The sequence below is a fragment of the Manacus candei genome, unplaced genomic scaffold (assembly GCF_025592945.1).
Source record: "Manacus candei isolate 608988 ecotype Guabito, Panama unplaced genomic scaffold, ASM2559294v1 h1tg000029l, whole genome shotgun sequence".
Classification (NCBI taxonomy): Eukaryota; Metazoa; Chordata; class Aves; order Passeriformes; family Pipridae; genus Manacus; species Manacus candei.
The window spans coordinates 663202-687523 of record NW_026138077.1 but is presented as its reverse complement, the minus strand read 5'-3'; the positions used below and the strand labels follow the sequence as shown (position 1 = coordinate 687523).

General features: G+C 38.5%; 1 long non-coding RNA gene across 1 annotated transcript in view; it reads right to left on the bottom strand.

Moving 5' to 3' along the window:
* LOC127472574 (uncharacterized) overlaps nt 1-24322 on the bottom strand; it is a 129089-nt gene that overhangs the window by 78690 nt on the left and 26077 nt on the right. Inside the window, exon 4 of the long non-coding RNA XR_007905061.1 lies at nt 13031-13119. This is a non-coding gene — a long non-coding RNA (uncharacterized LOC127472574). The remainder of the gene's footprint in view (nt 1-13030; nt 13120-24322) is intronic.

Genomic DNA, 24322 nt, shown 5'->3' with positions numbered 1-24322 from the left:
GCAGCAAGAGTGTGGCTTCTCTGAAATCAGTTCAACTATTTCACACAAAACCAACATGTCAAGTTGAGATCACATATGTCTTGGTGACTTAAGAATGGTCACAGTTTGTCTTGGTGACTTAAGAATGAAAGAAAAGGGAAAGCCACAGACCTGCTCATGAAGCTTCCTGTGCACTTTTATTCTAGACTTCTGGTTCGTAGCATTTTTAATTCTTCCCTGCCGTTTTTGAATCTTGACTGGTTTCAAACAAAAAGATTTAGTTTGAATTTGTGGTTGACAAGTTAAGGGTTGCCTTGTTCTCTTACAGCAACTTGACCTACCTCTATTTTCCCAGAAAAAGTGTCTCTTACAATTCTACATAGAACAGTATCACATCACTGTAAAGAGCTCATGAGTTGTGAGCTCCCCTCCTTTAACTTTGGGGGAAAGTGCATTAAAATTAAGAGATGGAAATAGAGTGCAATTATAGTTTTGTTCTCACAAAACAACCTATATAATAAACAAAAGAGTTTTGTTAAACTTAGATGTAAGAAGGCTGTGCCGGGTCAGGCCATCCAAGTCTGTGAGATACACACTATTTCTGAATTGCATGTATTAAACCCAATAGAAAATCTGGTATTACTGACTCAGAAATGTCATTTTCGACACGTCCAATAGCACAGAATTCAACCACCGTGCCAGTCCAAAGTTTTACACATTCTTAGAGAACAAATGGGTGTTTCCTCATTTGGCAATTCCAAATGAACCACTGCACAGCTGTATGTTGCTGCTTGACCAAACAGAAATTGTTTGCTTCGTCCCAAACTTGCAAGACTTTGCAAAAATACACAGTAAAACTAAAGGAAGGAAGAGCTGTTCTAGACTTGCTTTGGTTGCCAACATAATGCTTGAAAAACAAGTTATACCTAAATATTGCAAGGCTGATGAACTGCACAATCAGGAGACAGTATCAGCTGTCACAATCATTAGAACTGATAGAAATGATTGCATTATTGTGCCATCACTAATATGAATCTCAAAAGTTATTTTTTCACCAAGACTGTCTTCATGTACCTTGTTATAGCCGAATTACATCCTAACCTATCAGCAGATTTAGTTGTCAATTTAGAAAGCAAGCTAAAAATTGACATGGTGATTGGTCCTACAGAGCACCCAGAGCACCCCTAACACTGTTGATCGTTCAGAGCTGACTTCACTGACACGACTAAAATTGAATTATCAGTCAGCTGACTACTCTGTCTGCTGTGGTTGTCCACCCCATGCCATCCTTGTCACAGCAACCACAGCATTTCTTCTTCTTTTAATTGCACTTCATTCCTGGAAAGAGACCAATTCCACCTCTGGGGGGGGGAAGAAAAAGCTTTAAATGGTATCATGAGCTGCCCTGTTATTTGCATTAATATTGCATTGCAGAGACTATTATAAAGGTGCCCATTCAGGCACTAAATCACTCTCCACACAAGCATAGCAGCTCAAATAGTGAGTCACAGCAGTGTATTTTTGCTCTTTTCCAAATTACACGTGTCCTTCCACACAACCATAGAGGCAAATTGCCACCTTCAAATGAAAGAACTGTACCAGAAGTGTGAGCTTGCCAGTTCACTCGTCTTTACTCTCACCATCTCCTAAAACAAGCTGTGCCTTTAAAACAAGCTACAACAAAGTGTGAGATGCAACCCAACAAGCTGTCAGAAACCAATTACCTCCAAGATAACCTTGGTCAAATCCAGCCAATGGATTTGTTATTTGGGAAGGGGATGACAAACAACACTCAGAGCAAAAGACTACATAAAAGTAGTTTCCATAGAAATCTTGTCTCCTAAAACAGTGATAGAAATCACCATGACAACTAACCTAAAGAATTACCATGCAGGTTTAAAGTTTACCCTGCTTTAAGGATTACAGGACAGATCAGAGCACTGCACCAGCAGCTGTATCCCTCTTGGGGCAAGTGCAAATTGTTCCCTTTTTTTGCCATTGCATAAGGTCTATTACTAATTTTCTCTTCCAAAGGGTAGAGTTGCACATGGATTTTAGCAATTTTTAGAAGTTATGTTTCAGTTGATTGCATAAATTGCAAAGAAAAAAACCCAAAAGCACCAGGGTATACTGGATATTGTTTGTGAGCTCTCTATAAAATATAAATCAGTAATCCGGTAGAAGAGAAAGGGATTTAAGTGATTTTCTTCTCATTCTACAGAAAAGCCATACCATTTTTTGTGCATCCATGTATTTAAGGGAATCTGTGTGACTGTACTAGTAGGGAAGCTATTTTTGCTATTCTTATGAAAAAAATGATGTATTCTCTGATATGCACAACTTATATATTGAGTTTCAGCTAGCTTAAAAATCTAACTCCAAATATTTTAGGTCTGTTTATCTATATATTTTATATTTATATTTATTTTATTTCTATTTAATGACAATTAGTCAACTCCCAGGACATTATGAAGCCATGCCTTAAGGTCTAAACAGTTCTCCATTTTCCTTCACTTTCACAGCAGTACTTTTGGTGCTGCCAGAAGTTTCAAGTTATGACATATACTCAGAAATCCTATTCTGAGGAATTCTGGTGTCAAAGTTAGTTTAGATTGCTGAAAATTATCTTTCTGGAGAGCTTTCTTGGTCCATTTGAACTCCATCCTAGCTGTTGTATTTAGGACACGGGTGAATAACTCCCTATCAATTATTTATTTATTTCAAATATATTTATTTCAAATATAAAGGTTTTTTCCAAGGACTCCTAATCTGACATTATGAGGTTTCACTGTCTTCCTGATTCTTTAATTCTGTACCTAGTATGTTTAAGACTCTAAATAAGAATTCTGGCTTCAAATGTCATCTGGAAACAAAAGATTTTTGAACTGTTAGCTGTGGTGGAACTTGGAACAATGCATATGGTTGATCCAATTCCCTCCCTTAATTAAAGGGTAGCCACAGAGTCTGTATTTGGAAGCTCCAACTAATAAGCTAAGAGGATTTTTATGGCTTTCAATTTTCAACCAGCTGGCTTGTATGAAAACAAGGTGTCTTGGCACAGAGAATTATTTATGCCCGTGTAGATTCAGTGTGACTAATTATTTGCCACAGGACAATGGAAATCTGCAAAATAAGTGATTTGAGAAGGAAACATCCAGCCCAATTCTGGCAGAAATTCCTCCCCGTCATTAACTAAATCAAAAATGTCTCTGTGCAGAGGCAGCATTTCAATAGCCCAAGAGAACCACACGTTTGGCACACGGTTTGTTCAGCAACAAACCAAACAAAAACAAACCAACCCACCTCACAGGTGCTGTTTGCTGTCTTCATTCTCTGAAGCACACTAATTCATTTTGAAAGAGCGTGGTTGTCGTCCTCCTTATTGTTTTACATTATATATTATATGCATCGTTTCCAAAAGCCTGGGAATTTTTCTTCGTGTCACTGTGATTTTAAAATTTTATCCTGTGCAACATTAGTTGCTAAGTTCACATGCAACATTAGTTGCTAAGATGCTATCCAGGGACGTATACAACAGAACTAAATTTCTCTTGCCCCTCCGTGTTTATCACCAGCAAGAAGAGGAAAAAGAGACAATGAAATTAGACTATTGCTTCCACTGAAAACAGTTGTTTTGCCTTTCAGTTAAGAATGATTTTCCTCTGCTTTATCCAGCCACTCAAACTTTTGTGAAAGAGGACAAGCACTTTCAACGCCTCTGAAAACGCTTCTGACTCCCACCACTCCAGGTCGAGATCAGCAAAATTCTGATAGCATGCTTCATGTCAGACAAGAGAATTTCTAACCAGTCAGCATGAGTTAAAACGCTAAATTAAAAAACCAACCAAACAACAAAGCAACTAATCAAAACAATTAAATAAATTTTTCGAAGTAGAACGGACGATTCCTTTTTTTTTTCGTCCCTTTTGTTGAATGCCTTATATACCTTTTCTGCAGTACAGAGAGGCTTTTTCATTATCACTGCCTAACATGAAGGTAGCTAATTGCCAGCTTAGAGCTGTCTGCAGCTGTCCCAAACTGCAAAAATTGTGCCTTGCCTGCCGGGTGGCTGCAGTCCTGTGCACCCCCCTTTGGGTGCACGAGCCTCGAGATCTCAAGTCTTGACTTCAAGACTTCAAAAAAGGGCTGATGAAATCCTCACCAGGGGCCTTTCTCTGTGCATCTACGCTTCTTGTTTTCTCTTAGGGACTGGTGGGTGAGGACAAGCAGTCTGTACCCCCAGTCAGCTTCCCTCTGATTAACACATCCTGATTTTTCCTCAGTGAAGGTGACTGTTTACCTGTGCAGTCCCTGTCAAGTGCCTCCTCCTGTTGCAGTTCTCGTGTTGGGAGACACACGAACAATCCTACACTTGTTTTCCAATGGAGGGTTTACACCTTTATTAGACATAAATGGGTGATTATGTAGGCTCTTAACTACAAAGAACTGTGGCCACCCCAGAGAGAAAAGCTCATTTGTCATTCCATCGGATCTGAGGAGGGGTTCCTGCACTGATGTGGAAGGGAAGGATACACGTGGGCTGCACGAGGCAGAAGCTGCCACTCTGGGACCCGTGAACACTGACATGAGGGAGAGACCTTTTTAACCAGGACCTACAATAAGCAGCTCACCTTTTTTTCCTGGGATATGCCACTGCCATACACAACAATCTTTACTGAGAGAGATGTCATCCAGCAAATGTCACTCAGTAACCCCCACACACCAGCCCTTACAGCCCAGGACCTACACAGGGCTTCCTAAAATTCCAGCCACAGGCTGCATCCTGACATCAGGAAATGAGCATGGTCTCTTCTGGGGAAGTATTCAAAGAAGCAAATCCACTGGCTGCATCACATCTGAGAGTAACACACACCCATAAGGGTCTATGAAGCCAAGTGCCATCTATCCACTAAGCTACATGAACCATATAAAAAAACCCAGAAAATCCCCCACACACCTACAAGTGATAATCATATCATCACACCTACACATTGATAATCATATAGAAGAGATCAGCAGGTAAAAAAGGACTGGATTCTATGAAACAAGGTTAAAGTATATTGGTTGAATATCTTAACATATACAAGAGTATTTTCCTACTCTAATACATTTGTGATTAAATGTTGTTTAGGCATATCTTCTGAATTTGTTAGCAGCTTCTCAGGAAGCTTTTCAGAGAGCAAAGGTTAATACACACTTGGAATTACTTGGTTGATTTGTCATCCCATCTTCACGTGGCTAAGCCCATCACAGGAACCAATATAAATTTAACACCATTTCAGGAGAGGCTTAACAATATCCCATGTCACATCGTTTAGAGGAGGTCATTTACGTTTCCAAGTCAGCCTTTGACATCCACTGTGCGACACCATTAAATCCAAATGTTTAAAACAAGATCTGATTAAGATTACCCAGCTAGACTGGGGTTGCACAGCATTTTACCTACAAAGCACTCTAAAATGTCTTGAAGTGATGGCTTCACAGATTTCAAAGACTTGCTGTTTCTGAGTCTTAATTAGGCAGCTGTATTCTAATAGTCTGTTCAGCCTCCTCTGAACTAAAATTTCCTAAGCAGCTTGCCAATTCAAAATACTTTATTCTTCATTTGTTGTTGGGTTTGGCTACTTTGCTCTACTAAATCACCCTCAAATTGTTCCTGTCAGCAGTATGTCAATCTCGTAGACTCTCAAGCATCAAACTCCCACTCTTTTGAAAAACACACAGGAAGTCTTCTATTTTTTGACTATCAAAAATTAAAAGGTTTATCCTGTGTAGAGAATGCAAACACTAAACAGTTAAAAAATGCAAATACACTGCCACTTGTAGCAGTCTGAAGTTTCCCCATCATCCCTAATCATTAGGGACTCCTAAAACAAGATTCTCCATGTCACTGTATCTAGAATAAGTAGACAAGGAATTTTCTTCACTACTGCTTCTCATAATTTATTTATTTGATTCTGTTGGATCTGCAATCAAACCAAACATTCTGGGACAGACTCACCCCACTTTCCTTGGGCTGATCCATACAGTGATTAAGCAAAAACAAATATCCCCTTCCACACACACATTTTCTGTGCAAATCAGACTGCTGGATCCTGGATAAGTCAAAACAAGATGCAACACAACCACAAAGGCCTTCTGGTTTTACCTGTAAAGCCAAAGGTGTGTGAAGCTTTGATATTTTAAAATAAATTCCTAGTGTTGCTGCACCAGTGAGTTAGGAGGCACTGGAAACAGCTTCTCCACTTGCATTACACGGAATTCCTTGTGCCAATATTCACATTGCTGAGGTTTGTAAGAGACCTGGCTCACACACCTGCATTTGCAAATATACAACTCACCAAACTGCTAATTTTTTTAACTGTGCCTTGTTTGTAATATCTTCATCTTCAGAGATTTTTCTATTAAACATTTGTGTTGACTTGCACCTTTTCGTGAAAAAAAAAACCAACATGCAAAATGCATGAAGTGAGGCAGAGAAAGCCACAGTGTTCCTTTTTTAAAATCAATAACCCTGTGGATAAGAACTTACTATGTCTTGAGATGCAATTCCCAAAACTTCTGCATCCTCCTTGGGTTTCCATAGCAAGGGTAATGCTCTGATTGCCATACCTTACAAAATCCTCTGGTGAGAAGAACTCTCAGTTATATCTGTTTAGGTTTTTCATAGGTATCTATTAAACACCCACTGGAATACAGACTGGATTTCAAGGTCCCACTTGCCTGGGATCCCCTTCTAGGGTTCCATTTCCCCCACCAGTTCATCATGTTATTAGAATTCTGTCCAACTGAATGGATATTTGCATTTCTTATGGAAACCCATGTAGTTAGCAAAGCTTCATTAAAAGAGATTAAAAAATGCTTTTCTCCCTAGTCCAAAGCAGATCAACTCTGAAAAGAACTAAGTGCCTACATGTGGAAGTCTCTTTTTCCAAAGTGGGAATTGAATTGCTAATTCATACCCCATGTGAGTACCACAGTTACTTAGTTAATGGAGAAAAGAGTGAAAGGCAGCATAAACATCCTCTTGTGGACCTTCTTAAAGTTTAATCTTTCATTGCCTTACTTTTGATACTAAAAAAAAATCCCCCCAAACCCCCAAAAACTCTACACAACCAATAAAAACCCCTGAACACTGTTTTTCAACGAAAGAAAATAAAATCCCCAAAAAAGCAGAGGATACTGCCATGATCACCCTGCCCATGGCAGGGGGGTTGGACTAAATGATCTTTGAAGGTCCCTTCCAACCCAAACCATCCTGTGAGGATCTGCTGTGTTTACAGGTTGCTATACACCATTATCAGTAAGAAAAGAGGGGGGAAAAAAAAAAGGGAAAAAAAAAGATAGTTGCATAAGTGACAGAAAATATTTCACAGAGACTGTAACAAGCTTCTCTCAAAGGGCAAGTTATTTGTGTTCTGTACTGGACAATTAATGTCATTAGAGAACACAGAATTAATAGCCCTCATTAGAAGCATCTGGAGAATTTCCCTGCTGCAGTATCTGTGACCAACCCAAAATGCCCAAGTACAAATCAAGGTTGCATCCTTCAATCCTATGTGTATTTTTTGCTGAGTATACTTTTATTTATGATACATATTGTCTCTCTGGATCTCCCTGTGTATTTATTTTCACTGAAAAAGCATTGCTTTACTCTGCTGCATTCATTGGCTGCTAATACAGGCACTGAACAAGAGCAAGTGTCCTGTTCTGAAGGGCTGAAAATCTAAGGAGCAATTTAAATAAGATTTAAATAAAAATGATCTGTAATATTTAAAAAAGAGTAGGTTTTTTTTCAAGTCTGGACAGACATTCCATCAAATTACAGAAAACTTAAAGAAAAGGTCAGTAAAAAAATGACTCAGGTCACTTGTAATCCAGCTTGATACTGGAACACAAAACCAGCTCTGTGTAGCTTTTAGAACACCTTTACAGACTGTATATTCAGCTTGCTATGTCTACACATGTGCTGCAGGAACAAATTAAACAGATTTGCTTGATAACTGAATTCAGAGAATTTGTAATAGACAGTGAAGATTATCAGAAGACAAAAATCATGCGTTATGCAGTGAACCACTAATGTCACATGAAGCAGGTTCTTCTCAGGTATAGAATAATCACAATTGACGTGCCAATTCATGATCTCTCTGAAATCCCTCCCGAAAAATTCAAAGGAACTGACATTATGAGTCTTCAGATTCATAAATGTATATTTTACCTCAATTGTTTATGGGTCGAAGAAGTTTCACCCAAATCATAGATGATGTACATTAATACCTACCTTTCTTTTAACCTCCTATTTTTCAAGGAGGACTTTCTAGGGGATCAGAGGTGGGGAAGAGTCATAGAAATATTGGCATGAAATAAATCACTGAGAATAAATATATCACACTTTAACTAAAAAAATAAATAAATTGAGATTAATTCTCTAAAATAGGCCTTCTTTAATCCATGGCAGTACAGTGAATTTTGCTACCTACTAAGTCATCTGAGAGTCCTGTCTAAAATGTTTCCTCAGGACAACTTTGAAAGAGCCAGTAGTGCTTACCATATCTGCATATAATTTTTTTACTTAAAGCTGTATTTCAGTGATTAGCCTCAGTCAGTCTGATATGAAGGAGCATTGCTGATCCCAGTGAGCTCTAGTTTATAACCCAGTCCCTTCCCTAAAAACTCATACACAATAGGCAACACACAAACTGCAAAGAAAGAAAGCTCTGACCAACTTCTTAACCAAACCAGTTAGTTTTGTTATCACAGCTCAGGTGTCTTGGGCAGCAGAATTTGTTCAGTGCTGTAGGTTTTCAAGAGGAGACTTGCCTGTGGAAAAATCCTACATCAGTAAGGGAAGTATCAGCAGTTAAGTTATTCCCTGTTTGAAAACAAGCAGAACAGCTCACTCCATCTATCAGAACTTTTTAGAAACCTCCTCCCAGAGGCAAAGGTGTCAAGGGTTAGTTTGATAACAGAGCAACCTTGTCTCAGAGACTTGCTAAGTTGTGAGGCAGATCTGCAAAACACCAGACAGAACAAAGTGAGTTAACAAGGTAAAAAGCTCAGGCAGAGGTAGGGCTGCTGAGGCAATTGGTAGTGCCTCCTGAATTCCAAAGGAAACACCACCAGCATGAGAAAGTATAAAACCACATGAGGTGGGGGGAAAGTATCAAACTGGGACCTCAACAATGAGATTCAAGGAACACGAGACTGACTTCTTCACCTGACTGACAACAGACCGGCTGGAAAAGCTCACCAAAACAGCCTCACTGGGATGTTCAGAGCAGCAGCAAGTTAGTTCCAGCTTCTACTGCATGTTTAGCCAACAAATAATCGCTTTAGACTCGCACACATTCCCTGTTTGCAGAACCTCTCTGCACACAGTAGAAGCTGCTCGAGCAAAGCAACCCGCTGAGGAAGGAGAGTGTGGGCTCAAAGAAAGAAAAAGCTTGCCTTGAAAGGATTTTATAAAAGAAAAAAACTACAAAAAACCCCAAACATAGCTGCTCTTCTTATGTATGACACTGCTGCAACAGTCCCACATCCTGGAAGGTTCCTGTCTGTACCCAGAAGAGAGGATTAAGCTGCACTGCACATATTTTGGAAATCAGCTTTCTGCTGGTGAGCTGCCAAGGGAAGGCCAGCTCTGAATTCAAAACAAAATTCAATGCCATTACTTAAAAGGAAGAGAGCAGGACTACAGCTTAACATCCATTACAGTAAAAAAAAAAAAAATCCTTTTAATTTTTCTTATATAATTTCTGACTGTTTAAAACTGGTATTTTTATAAGACATCATTTAGGAGTACTGTATTAATAATTATTTTTCCCTTCTTCAGTTTCTTGGAAAACAGTGCTAAACTATTAGAAGAATGATAGGAAAATGTTTCCTATAAAACTCTGCATGTTACCAAATCCCAAGAGGGATACTAAATCTACCACTGCAATACCCATTAACTCTTTCATGAGCAGCTCAAAGGTATGAAAAGTTCAAGAGATGGGAAAGAGAGTCCTGTGAAAAATCTCAGAAGAAGCTGCAGGGAGGGGAGGGGTCAGGAGGTTACATTGATAATACTGATTAGGAACCTGATTAAAAATTTTAGTTTTTCAAGGTTATTTAAAAATTTAGTCATGTTCTAGCCAGTGATCTCCTGAACTGCAATTTACAGATATCTTCAAGAATAAGAACAGTTGTATCATCTCCTCTACACCAGATATTATTGGGCATAGGAATGGTACAAAATGGTGCAAGAATTTCAAGTATAACTCCCCAATAATTAAGGGAGACACACACACAAAACCCATAAAACATCTGATGAAATAGCTAAAATAGCATTATTAGAGTAAAGAATGCCTTCTCTAGACAGCTTTTGTCTATAAAGACATGATATCATCTCCCATTTACAGGCAGAAGAGCAAGCCATGGCTATAAAATAATTTTTATATGCAACTTTGGGAAGCTCAAGCCTGATTTAAAGAGCACTTCACACCTTCTTTAGTATATTCAGAAGAACAGCTCAACAGTTCGAAAGAAATGTTGCAGAATTTGGTAGTTCTGGAAGTCAACCTGAAGGTTCAGTTTCTTTACCCCCAAAAGTGAAGGTATCAATGGATTCCTTGTTACTCACATGCTGAAGAAAGTGGGGTGTAGGGGGAAGGAAACCCCCATGAGTACATAGGAAAAAAAGCTGCTGACTTGTCATAAAAATGTTTTTGCTTTAGGCTTTAATGACATTTGGATTGAGCCCACAGTTTACAGCATGAATTCAGTTATAGCTTTTCATTTAGGCCATGGTTAACAAAATTAGAGTTGAGAGGTTGTAATAGTTTAACTTGCTCATTCAGGAACTATCTTTGCAATACAGGTCTCGTGGTTTGAAGCAACAAGCCACGAGTTCTTCATGAGAAGGGTGGCAGCTGATGTGCCTCATAAACTCAGGTGCTGTACTCCCATAACCCCACTATGGGCTTTATGATCAATTCTTAGTCTATTGTTTCCAGTTTGAGGAGTCAAAAGTACATCTAAGGCTGCTGGTAACTCCAGTTAATACACTACACACGATGATCAAATGGAAGTGCTTGTGAACAGTTCTAACTTTTAGTCACATTTCAATTAAAATGGGATCTGTAGGATAGTGAGCTCTTTGTTTTATTTCGTTGTACTATATAACTTATGCCAACTATATGGCAGTTTGTTAAGCTCTTAAAAAAAGGACATTCCAAATTATATAAAACCAGTTGCCCTCCAATTTTAATTTAACTTGCTTCCTGTACCATCAATTAATTCAACAGAAGGTTACATATATTGGAGTTGGAGCTGTGTGGAAAACAAAGCTGCTGCCTGCTTTCCTGGATGTGTTTATATGCATTATTATAGTTTGATCTGCTTCCTAATTTCTGAAGCAAGGCATTTTTCCTCCTCTGTCATTTATTTTGAATGCATGGTGTTCACAAATGCTGATTACTTTTCTGCTAGGGATTTTAGCCATCTGTGCTAACACAGTTGCTGAGTCACAGACAATAGGAAAAAGATAATGGCCATTAACATGAAACAACAATAAAAGACCTAAATTTGCAAGCTCCAACTTTGCCTACAGTTTATGATTAATGAAAACCGGTGCTTACTGAAAGCTGATTATGTGTTTCATTCTGTGTGAAGCCTGAGGGGTTGAAGCTTAGAACACTGAAATCCTTCAAATTCCACCCAAGTTATTGGATCTCTCCAATTAACTTTGCAGATTGAATCACTGAGTCAGCACAATCAGTGCAGCAAAAAAACCATTAGAATAGATTTTCCTCTGTCTTGCTAAAAAAGCACCAGTTGGTGATCACAGCTGATTAAGCAACCTGAGACAGCACAGCACACCAAGAAAATTACATTTTCTTTGGACTCCCAAATTCACAAGTCTCCAGGTACTGGTTGCATACCTGAGGTTAGCTTGGAGTTTAGACAAAGGCAACATTTCACCTCAGGGGTAACAAGACAACCACAACATTGTGTGTGGAATGGACATTACTGTTACAGAAAGAGCTAAATGTGGGGGGGGTTTGGTGTGTTCTTTTTCTCTTCAAACAAATTAAAAAAAATGCACGTTGATTAAATTCCTATTTATCTACCAGGTCCTCAAGGAAGGGTTAATGACAACTGGCATGGTTAATGACTGGCAACCCCACTGGCAACTCCACAGAACATCCATGTATTGGGATTTTATTTAAATATATGCTTTTTTCCCCTTCCCCCACTATTTCACTGAACAGAAGAAAGTACTTTTGAAAAGATTTCTATCTTAAGGAAAAAAATGACTAATCCTAGAAAGTGTTCCTTTGCTTATACTCTGAAAGAAATGACAGGCTATAATCCCAATTTAAAGGAATCCAAATTGGAGTTAAAATAAAGCCTCTAAGTTGTTTAGTGATTAGGGTATTTAATTTACTTATTTTTGAACTGCAGAAATAATCAGAACATTCAAAATTATCTATAAAGTTAATTATAGCGCATGTAATTAAATTATTAAATGCATTAATTCTATCACATAAAATTAATTAAATATCACATTACAGTCATAGTTGTGCAATAACTATTTTTGGAGACAACAGAAAAAGAGAAAAAGTCTGTTTTCAAGCCCTATCACCCTCCTTTACACAAAATCAAGCCATTGTCTGTGTCTAATCAACTATAATAGGCATAAACCAAATATACCATCAAAGAAAAAAGCTTGATCTCCAGTATTTCTTGCTTTATGGTGTTCAGGTAATCTTTTTTTTTTTAAAATCATTCCATTGTATCCCTCTCACAAGCACTGAGTCTGTTCATATGGTCCTTTTCAACACATCATCTGTATTATAAGAAAAAATATACCATCTACTGTGTATTCAAATTCCCTGCTTTTCACTTTTTTTTTTAATCAGTATCTATTGGCTTAAATTATACTATCAGAAACTTCAATTCCAGTGACATTAAACATAAACATTACAGAAGAGCCTGATAGTCCTCTGCTGCCCGACAAAGGAAAACTGCACTATTAAAATCAGTGTGTGTTATATTTTATTTACATTACCTGAAATGTGTTCTCAGATAAATCAGATGGTTTTGTAGGTGAGGTTAATCCCATCAGTTCCTTCATGGCGAAAGAAGAATTTTTAGTGTCTGTAAGAAAAAAAAAAAATGCAACGAGATATTTTTTTTTTTTAGTTTCTCTGCATAAACCTCCTGCTTTGCCATTAAGTGCCTGTTTTGTACAGGAAAAAAAAAATTCCTGTTTGAAAGACTCAGGTGTCATGCAGGGGGTTCTACAGGGGGAACTGCTCTGACACAAGTATTTCCCTTCAAGTATTTGAAATTCCGTAGCGTGCAGGGCGAAGTTTTCCTCTGACATTCAAGGGGTGACACAAATCTAAGCTATTAAATCGCAGCCCCACAGTTTGTGTGTCATTAAGAAAAAAACACAACTGGAGAAAAAAAAAAAAATCCTTCAGATTTTGAGGTACACAGTGCCCTCAGCTGTCAGGAAACAGCGAACGAAGCATCGCGGTTGTTTGCGGGTTTTTGGTAAGAAAAGTTAACTTTTTGACAGAATTAAATTTGTAATAGAATCATCTTAAAAGGTGTCTATTTTGAAGTCTTCTCTAGTTAAAAAAAGTCCTCACACATCAAACAGTTTTATTTATTTGCTCCTAGTGCCACACAAACAACACACACAGACCACCAGCTAAATTAAAAGTCGATCGGTCATCAGAGCAAGACAAGGTCAAATCTCTGTTTTATTCTTTTAGTTTTGGCTTTAGCTTGTTTTTGTGGGGGGTTGGGAAGGGAATTGTCTTGGATTTTTGGTTGGTTGGTTGGGATTTTTTTTTTAACATTTAATTCACTGTTCCGTGACTCTTCTTGAAAGAGCACTCGACTAATTAAACCAACACACGGGGGGTAAAAAGATAATTTAGTATATATACTGTTCATCACAATGCCTTCAGTTTTGTTGCTCTAGTTCCATTGTTCCATTCTCACTATTTTATACAGCATGCTGCTAGATTAATGCAATGTTATTAAAAACTAATGCAGTTGTGAGACTGCCAATATTAAAATTTAAAAAAAAACCGAGCAATGTTTTTCTCTGGTAATTTTTTTACTCTAGAAATGAGATAAAATCAATCCTCTTATCTTCCTTAAACCCTAGTATTCTAACATTCAAGCACAGTATCGTCTCATTTATTTCTATCAATCGGAAAATTGATTTTTATAATAGTATTTTTTATAATTTGCTTCTCAGCTGAGCCCTTGTGTCAGAGCAGTACGTGCAGAGGGCACAGGGGACAGGAAGGGCCTCTCTGCAGTGCCTGTCCCTGCACTCCTGCATAGTTACTGGGATCACTAACCCTCAGAAATGGGATCCATCACGCTTCCAGCTGGAAGGTACAAACATTCCAGCTCACCCAAAACGCTGCTGAAGCAGATCCAGCACCCTCCCCTCAGCTGAGGAACTCTTCTGCTCACAGGCACACTCGGGAACACATCACGAGTTTGTGAATTAACCAAGGAATGAATTGGGGAACTCTCATGCCAAACCAGTCTGTGTGAAGGGGACTGAGCCCTCTTTTGATTTGTGGGATTTTGGGGTGATTTTTATCAAAACCAAGGAGCCCATCAAATAAAGTTTACAGAGTACATTGTCCTGTAAATTTTGGAGGACACTCTCTTGTGACAGCAGCCTATGTGACAAACAGGTTTTGATGTTAAGCTAACTAATATCAAGCAAGCCTGAGAAAACCAAATTTGCTGCTTGCCTAAGTTGTTCAAAAGCTTCTGACTTTCATAATGTGCAGTATACCCAGAACTCAGGCTTCAGGACCACCCTGGAAAGCTTTACCAAAGAGATAATCCCCAGTACAGTCACAGCTTCCCTGACTCGCCAGCAGTTTAATATCTCCAGGCCACAATTTTGAACATGATTTGTTTATTACATGTAAACAAGTTGAGATTTTCAACTTGCAAAATGGAAGCACTTAATTTCTAGTTAAGAAAACTTCCACTTAAACACAGGTTCTTATAAAGTGAGGGAAAAAGTCAGAAATATGAGATCCAAGATACCCACATGAAACTTTGATATAAGAGTCTGTTCAACAACAGTAAGGAGAGTACTAGCATGGTACAATAGAAAGTCTCAACAGTCTTATTACAGGATCTAACAGCCACAAATGTTCCCAGTTTACATTTGGAAAAAAACCTGAAAAGACTAGACTGATGATGCCACAAGACTGATGCAATCTTTTCCCTCTCCCATTGTGACTTAGAAAGCTCTTGATTAAAATGAAATCTTTAGAGTACAAATTAAGAGAGTCATCCGAAGATACAGAATTGATTTTCAATAATTCCTGTAAGCCTGGAGGGACTCCAAAAGCTGTGGCTATATTTAAAACCAGTAAGTGAGATGAATCAGACAACCTCTGCCCCATCAGTCTGAGTTCCAAATAAAGTAAAGGCACTCTGCCATTCAGAACCACTAATAAAGCTTTTAGTGAGATTGTAGAAAATAAGACAGGCATGTTTAGGGCAGCTAGGCTTAGTTTGATGACAATTTGTTTTAGGCAATAAAGGCTTTGAGGTGCACAGGTGAGATCCTGGGCATTCCAGCTTGCTCTCTCATGCAGGTTGGGTCACTCAGCCAGGCTCCACTTCCTATTAATGCTCCCAATAAAAGGATCCCCAACGAGCTGTTAGTGGTGTCCTAACTGCCTGGCAGTACAGGAAACAAAATACATGCCTACTTCATTTTCACTGCTTTCTTTGGGACCATTTTAAGGATTACATTCTCCTACACAGGAGCACCACCATAATGGCAACACACATGGGTTATTTCAGAACTCCCCTGGGAGCCAAGGCCCAAAGTTGTAGTGGGGAACTCCAGTGGGACTAATTTGGCCTTACCAACATCTTAAGTTACAGCCTGAAAGAAAAAAAAAAAATCTTTGGACTACAAAAACAATTTATAATTTACAACTGGTAGGCCTGGAGTCTGATATGATTCCAAGGGGTTGGACAGAAAGGGACAGAGCTACACTGATTAGAAGTACAGCAGAAAACAATGCTAAATAAGGTTCAAGTAAACTGACAATAATTACTTTTCAGGTGGACCAATATGGTCTTAGTCATCCCCAACACCTTTGGCTATGACTGAAGCCACAGGGACTGAAGATGCTCAGTGGGTCATAAATATTTCTTAGGATGTGGCCCAAATTATTTACACAAGGTCACTCCAGCAACAACCAAGAAATTTCCAATTTGTCATCTGAGAATGGTTCAACGTTATTTCCCGCAGTTCCTCATTTTAAATTCCAATATTTGCTGCAAATTCTGCACAAAACGTCACTGCAACAAGAAGCAAAGGTTGGTGTGTTCTTGTTATGCCTCAAAGTCCTAAGTAGTCACAACAAAACAAGTCAGTCTTCTAAGAGCTACTCTGTTGAAAATAAGCCAAGAAAAACAGTAGTAAGATTTTTTAAGTGCAATATTCCACCTTCTCTTACTGTTTTTGTCAAAAATACTGACAAGCTCTTCTAAACCTACCCCAGAAGAAGAGTTAATCAGAACTTTTCAAACACCATTAAGGGTTCACTGGAGTAATTTCAGCTTCAGTTTAAGGAGGGTTCACTCATCATTAATCAGATATGGCAACAAGCTCTTTGACCTAATGGTTTTGCATACAAAAAAGGCAGGATAACACAATAACCCCAAACCAGTCACACCATTTCCAACAGCCCCATGGCAAGGAGATCAGACTGTATTCTTTAGCCACTGGCAGTGGCAGGCTGCTGTTACCAAAACTCACAAGGCCTAATGCCATAAATCCAAATGCATCGCTTCGCATGCAGAAATATTTAGCATTGTTATATCATGACAGGGGTAAAACTGAGCAAAACACAGCAACTTTGGAATTATTAAGAAACAGAGGAAATAAAGTATTTCTTGACAATAAAATTAGTGTCTCTTCTAAAAATGCATCAATTTTGAATAAAACCTAAACAAGATTTGTCTCTTTCAGGAACTGGGGAGCTGGGGGGGCAGGACACAGAATTTCTGCTGTTCTATTTAAGCTATGAACTGAGGCATTTTTGGCCCAAATCACAATGAGTTCAAGCATTAGATAAAAACATGGTTTTGGTGGTTGTTTTTTTAACTCTGAGGTGGATGAAGCAACCTGTACTGCCCTCATCACCATCTGCATTGCAATCCAGTTGTGAACAGAGAAATATCACAGCCCCGTGTCACCTCAGCAGCCTCGGAGCCGTGGTCGACAGAGGACAAGCAGTGTTGGGAGCACCCAGAGAAAGGTAATGCATTGCTATCTTCACCTCTCCAGGTTGACCTGAATTTGTCTCAGGAATTGCTTTTGGAGCACTTCATCCAGTTGTATCAACAAGTGCACAGGCCCACCAACCACCTCTGAGATCCAGGGGGAGATCTCCAACACCCTGGCTCCTGCCCACACCAACCCAGGAGCACAAAGCTTGCCCTCCCTGCTACCTACCCTCTTGGAATACCACTATGTATAATTCTCACACAGAATAGGGATCCTGTCTCCCACCACATCCCACATTTTCCTCCAATCAGCAGATTCAGAGGCGCAGAATTCAGACAATGAATTCTATTTTTTTCCACCAGACCCGATTTTTATTCCAGTGCTTGGATCCAGACTCCGGAGTTAAATTTAATGAGGATGGTACCACTAACGTGACCATTTTTCATCATCAGATATTTGACATTCCTACTAATGATAGCAAATACACTTGTCCTTGTGGGTAACCACTCCAGTACTAGTTTTACTCCAATATTCACACACAGCTGCCTGAGCCAGCTGCTGACAGCAAGACTGTCGGTGGCAGGGGAAGGCAGGCAGGAGAAAGGAGGGCAAGGGTCAAGGAATTAGTCTTCTGATAATAAAAGAGTAAACAGCACATCATATTTTAAGTATGTTTTCTGCAAGATAAAGACTTGTAAAGTGTCTCTCACGTTTTTAACCAAGGGAAAACAGGTCTAACGCACCAGCTCCACTTTGTTTGATAAAACTTTCACACCGGTATCCTCAGGTTAGGTCGTGGTAAACAGATGAACAGGCACACTGGATGGAAATTTAAGTGCATTTATACTCAGGCCCCTCGGTTTGCAATTAAAAAAAAAATTGCAGACTTACATTCCATTTAAACTGAGATCAGGGGGAAATACAGAGGGAGAAAAACAGTTAAACATGCAAATTTTGAAAACCCAAGGTAACAGAATATCTAGGTATAATCTTTAAAAAAATGAAGATAAATATGCTCTACCTGGGGAAACTATATCTTCATAGATTATGTCAAAGCTTAAGACATGCATAATTGACTTATGTAGCCAAAGAAAAATGAGACACACGGAGAGACAAGACAGTAATAGTTCCAAGGAACATTCATTAAGCTTAACTAAATAAAATACAGTTTGTAACATGCAGAGTAGCTTTCATAATTTATAGGTATTCGGTTTTCTTATTTTCATTAATGTATACATTTAAGATCATAGTCACAAATGAAAAGTTCTAGTTTAAGAAAGTAAATCCACAGGAAAAAATTATATACAAGGCCAGATCAACTTGCCATTGTGAGCGTAGGGACCTACCTGTTCACACCATAACACTGCTGATGAATGTAATTTTTGTTCTTTGCTTAAAGCATGGAACTTGAGATTTGTGAGAGAGAAAAATTTAGATTCAGATAAAACCAAGCCTGTCTCTGGACTCATGATTTGCACAGCACAGGGTTGGCTTTTGTTTTGTTAAAAAGGAAAACATAAATATTTTGGGGTTTTTTAACTGAAAAAACATACGTAAATCAAACCTGCATTCTTATTTGGGCCTTGAGTGCTCTGACATAAATTTGGGCACAGCTGCTCAGCATATACAGGTGGGAGCATCTAATTTATTTTTCCTTCTTGAACTCACAGGCTGGGAGGAGTCAGCTGCCAGAGAGCCCTTCTCCTACAGTTTACACAGGAGAACACACCGGTGCTCACACTCTCAAAAACCTCTCCATCTTCCTTGCTTTGTTTTTCCTCATAAACTCATCCTTCATTCTATTAAGGCTATTCAGACATTTTTTTTTTTCTAATGTGTTGGTTTGTGGTTCTGTGAGGTTATGGTGATGCTCATCAACACCATGCTCAACCCTTGCAGGACCAGTTCTGACAATTACCCAGTAATTCTGACTCATTCACTGTGTATTGATAATTCAGCAAGTATGACAGATCATTGGGTAGCATTAACCTCTTCACTGCTGTTACATGCACACATTCAAACACTCACTGTTTAGCTGAAAAGCTTAATTTAGGCACTGGTACAAAACACAGGACGTACAACAATAATTACCCCATTCTCCAAAGCATAAAGAAACATTTTTAGTCCCTCAGTTGGGTATTTCCAAACTAGTCAGACTATTTGAAGAGAACATGAAGAGATTGTACCAAGGAACAGAGATGTTGTTACACAAACTATTAATATGAAACAGCAAAAAACTCAGGTGGAGATGAATTCTGTTATTTCTCCAATAGTTATTACTCAAAGCACACCAGCGTTATCTGATTTAAAAACCTTAGTCTGAGAAGTTGGACAGACTTCCCTTAGCCCTGACAGACATACCTTTGTAAACAACCTTCCCAAGCTAATTTATGTGTGGGGGAAAAAAAGTGCACAGAATCACCATGGCTCTATCTAGCAAATTAAACAATATTTGATTTTCATTCTTCATAGCGAAGAACAGCAAGGATTATTGCTTAGCAGCTTTTTCTTTTTAAGGGTTCTACTACTGCTGTTTTCAGGTTCCTTCTATCCTCACCATCACATTTAAGAGAAGACATGAGGGAAGGAGAGATACTGGGGAAAAAAAAAAAAAGAGTCAATCTCAGTTGTTTCCTTTTCCTCCTATTAACTGCAGTTTCATTCCAACAGTACTGAGGTGAAACACGTGTGGTTCATTATACACTTTGTTGCATCAAACCTTAGGCTCAGTTTTAGGTGCTACCCAAAGTCAGACCAGTTTCATCAGGCACTACCACCCCCATCATCAGACAGCTTTCCTAATGGCAGCACCTATAGCAGTAGCACACTAAAGATGCAGATTCGGTGACAGACACAAGGACTCAGAGTTTCCTGCAGAAAAGCACAAAGTTATTTGGCAAGAAAGAGCCAAACAAGTAATCTCTGAATACTGCAATATGAGAAATGTGATCTGCTCACAATTAACAGATACAATTTGTCATGACAGTGCACAACTCCTGCATTTTTAAATATATTCCACAGTTGGGCTGGTGGGTTTTTTCATATATTTCATTTAAATACACTTTGATGTAAATGAATTCTGAGAGTTGCTGTGCAGTTTTTAGTAGTGAAATAAGATAAAGAATAACTTCTGGAAGAATGTGTAAATAAGTCCAAGCTCACAATAAGTTTTATAAATATGTGTCCAATTGATTCCTTGCACACAGCACTGCTATGAACTCAGACGATCCTGGTGCCTGCTGATCCCAGGGAGGGCAAGAAAATAACACTCAAGTGAACTTCATAATGTATGTTAGCTGAGTTTAAGCTGGATATCTTCTTAATTATTTTACTGGAGGCTAGCAGAGATGTAGCACCTCTTGAAATTTTTCAGAAAATTCCAGAGAAGAACAACAGTGTCTCTCGAGCAGCCCAGCTCAGCGTGTTCAGTGATGCAGCATGGAAACTTCTTCAGTTCACCACAGCCAAACTACATCCATGGAAAAGTGTGGCACAGGAAAAAAACTGCAACTCAGGTACAGCATAATGCTTGGGAAAAATGACAATTTTGGTCAGCTTTAACTGGAGCCTTAATGTACTGTTTTTGCTGAGTACTACAGTTGCACGTTCTAACACCATTTTATTAATCCCAGGCAGGAGTCAATTCTAAACAGGGCAACTTTTCTCCTACACTTTTTTTCTACTGAAAGCTATCAAAAAAATTTTCTTCCTGAGAAATTTAGTCTAATTATTGTGAGTACTGGCCACATGTTATCAATGCAAATTAGCTTTAGCACTACTGATGTATATCAGCCAGATCTTGTCCCAGCATCCCCACGAACGATCATTTAGAGCAGAGAATTTAGACTTCCCTTCAGACAGAATTAGCCACAGCAGTGGAAAACCTCCCACTTCAAAGATTTTTTTTTCTTCCTCCATGCTAGCACTGTTAAAGTGACCAGCACAAAAGTGGCACACACACTACGTTCAAAGGCCTTGCTAAGTATGAATTTAGGAGCAGGACAACTGTTTTCTGTCCCAAAAGACAACTTATATTTAATTATTCAGCCAATCAATTTACTTATTTTCCTCAAAACATTCTTTACTAAGGCACATTACCCAAAAAATATTTTTATGTAAAATACCTAATTTAATAGCTCTTTAAGTACTAAGCTGAAAAAAAAGAAATGAGTGAAGTATTTATTGTATCCAAAATAACTCTTCATTTTGCTCAGCACGACATAATTTACTTCATGTTTCCTAAATTAGAAATCCAATGTTCACCCAGTTCTGCTCAGGTTTATGGGATATAACTTTTTTTATCCACGCTTGCTCCACCAATAGCTTTGTTTCTGCAGAGGGTTTAGGGAAGGAGTGTGCTGCCTACACAGACACACACACAGAGGCAAAGGATGTAAACAGCTCTATCAAAGCTTTAAGTGATAAAATTCGGGTTCATAAAAATACTGTAAATAACAGAGAGAGAAAATAGTGCTCACAGGTGAGCAGCTTTATACCCAAGCACCCTCCAACTTTCTACAAACAGCTTAGTGCAAATGCCACGCTGCAGACACGAAGATGCCAAGCCCTCCCTACCCCACCAGCCCCCTCAGCACTAAGAATTCCCAGACTAATCATAACCAACCAGCTCAGTCAACCGAGCCAAGCAATTATTTACCTTGCTTTTCTGACTCATAGAAAAACTTGTTTAGTAATCATGTGTGTCTGGATAACACTTTCCCAGTACAACAAATTCCCATGGATCAAACAGTTCAATAGGTCTCCTCAGTTTATCTGTTCAAGTTTCAAGTTTGATTTGCAGGATCGCATGGGAAGTGTGATCACTTCCTGAAGCCATGTAAAATCCTTACTCGTCTAACTTTTGAAGAGTTTTTGCTCACAGAACTCAACTAGGAACACATTTGGAATGCTCTGTTACCTCAAACTTAAGCAGCAAGCTTAAGTCATAGATTTAATGACAGAATTGGTCAGGTTTTTTCCCTAGCAGTATCTTCCAACTCTGATAAATGCAAGAATTTTAAAAAATTTGATTGGGTTTAAATATTGGGGGGTTTGGTTCCCTTATAGGTGTTTTTTTTTCAGATTTTTTTGTTTTATTAATTTCTTTTTACAGCCCAGGGAAAGACCAAAGAGTCACATATTTAAAAAAATAAAAAACATTATAAGAAATCAAATTCAGGGAATACATCTCTGTTTCAGCAGAAACACACAAACTGTTGGGCACTAGAGAAGGACATTTGAGAAGCTGGGAGACACTTAGCACAACTTCAGTCATTCCACCAGCACGAAAGGGAATGTGCAAGTGCTAAGTGGTGAGACCAAGAGCAACCTCAAAACCTCTTGTAACATTCCCACAGGGTGGTTTGTACACTGGCAATCAAGTGTTTAGATATTTCAGTGCCTGTTTCCAGAATTCAGGTCGGAAACATGTGATGTTGGCAGTCTCAGGGAATCCATCGTTCACAACAAGCACACACATATTGTGTGGTGGCTTTAAAACATTTCTAACACTTCATAGGGAATGTCCAGTAAGGTACCATTTAATATCAGCTAAATGGTGAACTTGTTTAAAAGTGACTTTTCCCCTCCCTCTCCACAACACAACCAATCAACCATTTACACCGCTCTAGATCAAACCCAGAGGCCAAGAACAACCTCCCAGACTAATTTATTTCCTTAATCTCTCAAAAACTACTTGCCTCAATGCTTACTGCATTTGCAGGTTTTCAAGACTTGAGTCATCAGTACGGAAACGGATGTCTTTCAGAAAACTTCCCAAAACAACGAGGTAAAAAATAACAAAGTTCTACGGCACTTATAAAACTTCTCCTCCACTTTTTTGCACACAGCTGCTTTCCAGCTGAGTCTCCAGCTACGCTGCCACCTAGTTGTGTAGCACACAGGTAACCACATTCCCTCCTGGTGTAGGCTAATATTTCTTCTTTATTGTGGCAATTTTAGAAGCTTAAGACTACCACAGAGGTAAAATCTTTCCATATAGCACCCGATTTTTCACTCATTTGAACACATGGTTCTTATTTAGCAAACCTGAAACTACTCTCCTAGTGTCATGAAATTTTTTGTTCCCAACGTGATTTTTCTGAAGCTGTTCACACAAATATATTTATTTATTCTAATGAGACAAGCCGTTTTAGTACTAGTATTATTTCACAATCAAAATGTCCTTTAATATTTATTTAATAGAATTACAAAATCAAGGTAATTAAAACACACACTGTTAATGACCACAGAATGCAGTTTGGGTTGATAGAGCTGTTCACCACTTAAAAGAAAACATTTTGTCAGGTTTAGTCCAGGCTTTAAATATTTCCTCTTTAAAAAAAACCACAAGCAAAGGTCTGCTGCATTTTTATCAATGGAATTTAAGGCATTATCATCTCCTCTTTACCTACCAATGAACTGCCTAATAAATGAACTATTTCAAGTTTGTGAAGCTAATTCCTTGTTGATGACAACCCGGCTCCTAAGAAAACTCATCCCATAACTAATCCAACAGCATTTAAAAAGATACCAGTTGCTCCTTTGTAGTCTTAATATGGAAAACACCTGACTTCATTAATTACAAATTACTTTAATTAGCTTCACATGAAGATACTGTTCTAAAGTGCAATTAAAGGCATTTACGAGTGAGTGTAGGGGAGAAAAAATTTCATTATTTTTCCATATTCCTTAATTTAGTAAAACCTAAGGGAGACAATCCACTGAGTCAAAAGGATAATTCCACATTCAAAGTTGACTCTGTATTTTATGAGAAATAATTTCTCATATGAGATACGTTTCCTTCATGTAAATGAAAATAAGTCTGCATTAACTGAAGACATTATTTAAAAAAAACACACAAAACAAAACAAAAACAAACAAAAAAACCCCACCGAACAGCAAAAAAAGTCCCAATTCTGAATTATGTATTTCTTACAACAGGATATTTTTTCACCTGAATTTTTTGCAGGGCATCTGTGACTGATTAATGCTGATCTCGCCCGTTTTCCATTCCCAGACCGAGTTCTAGCAGAGCCGAGGCACCAGGTTGAGAAA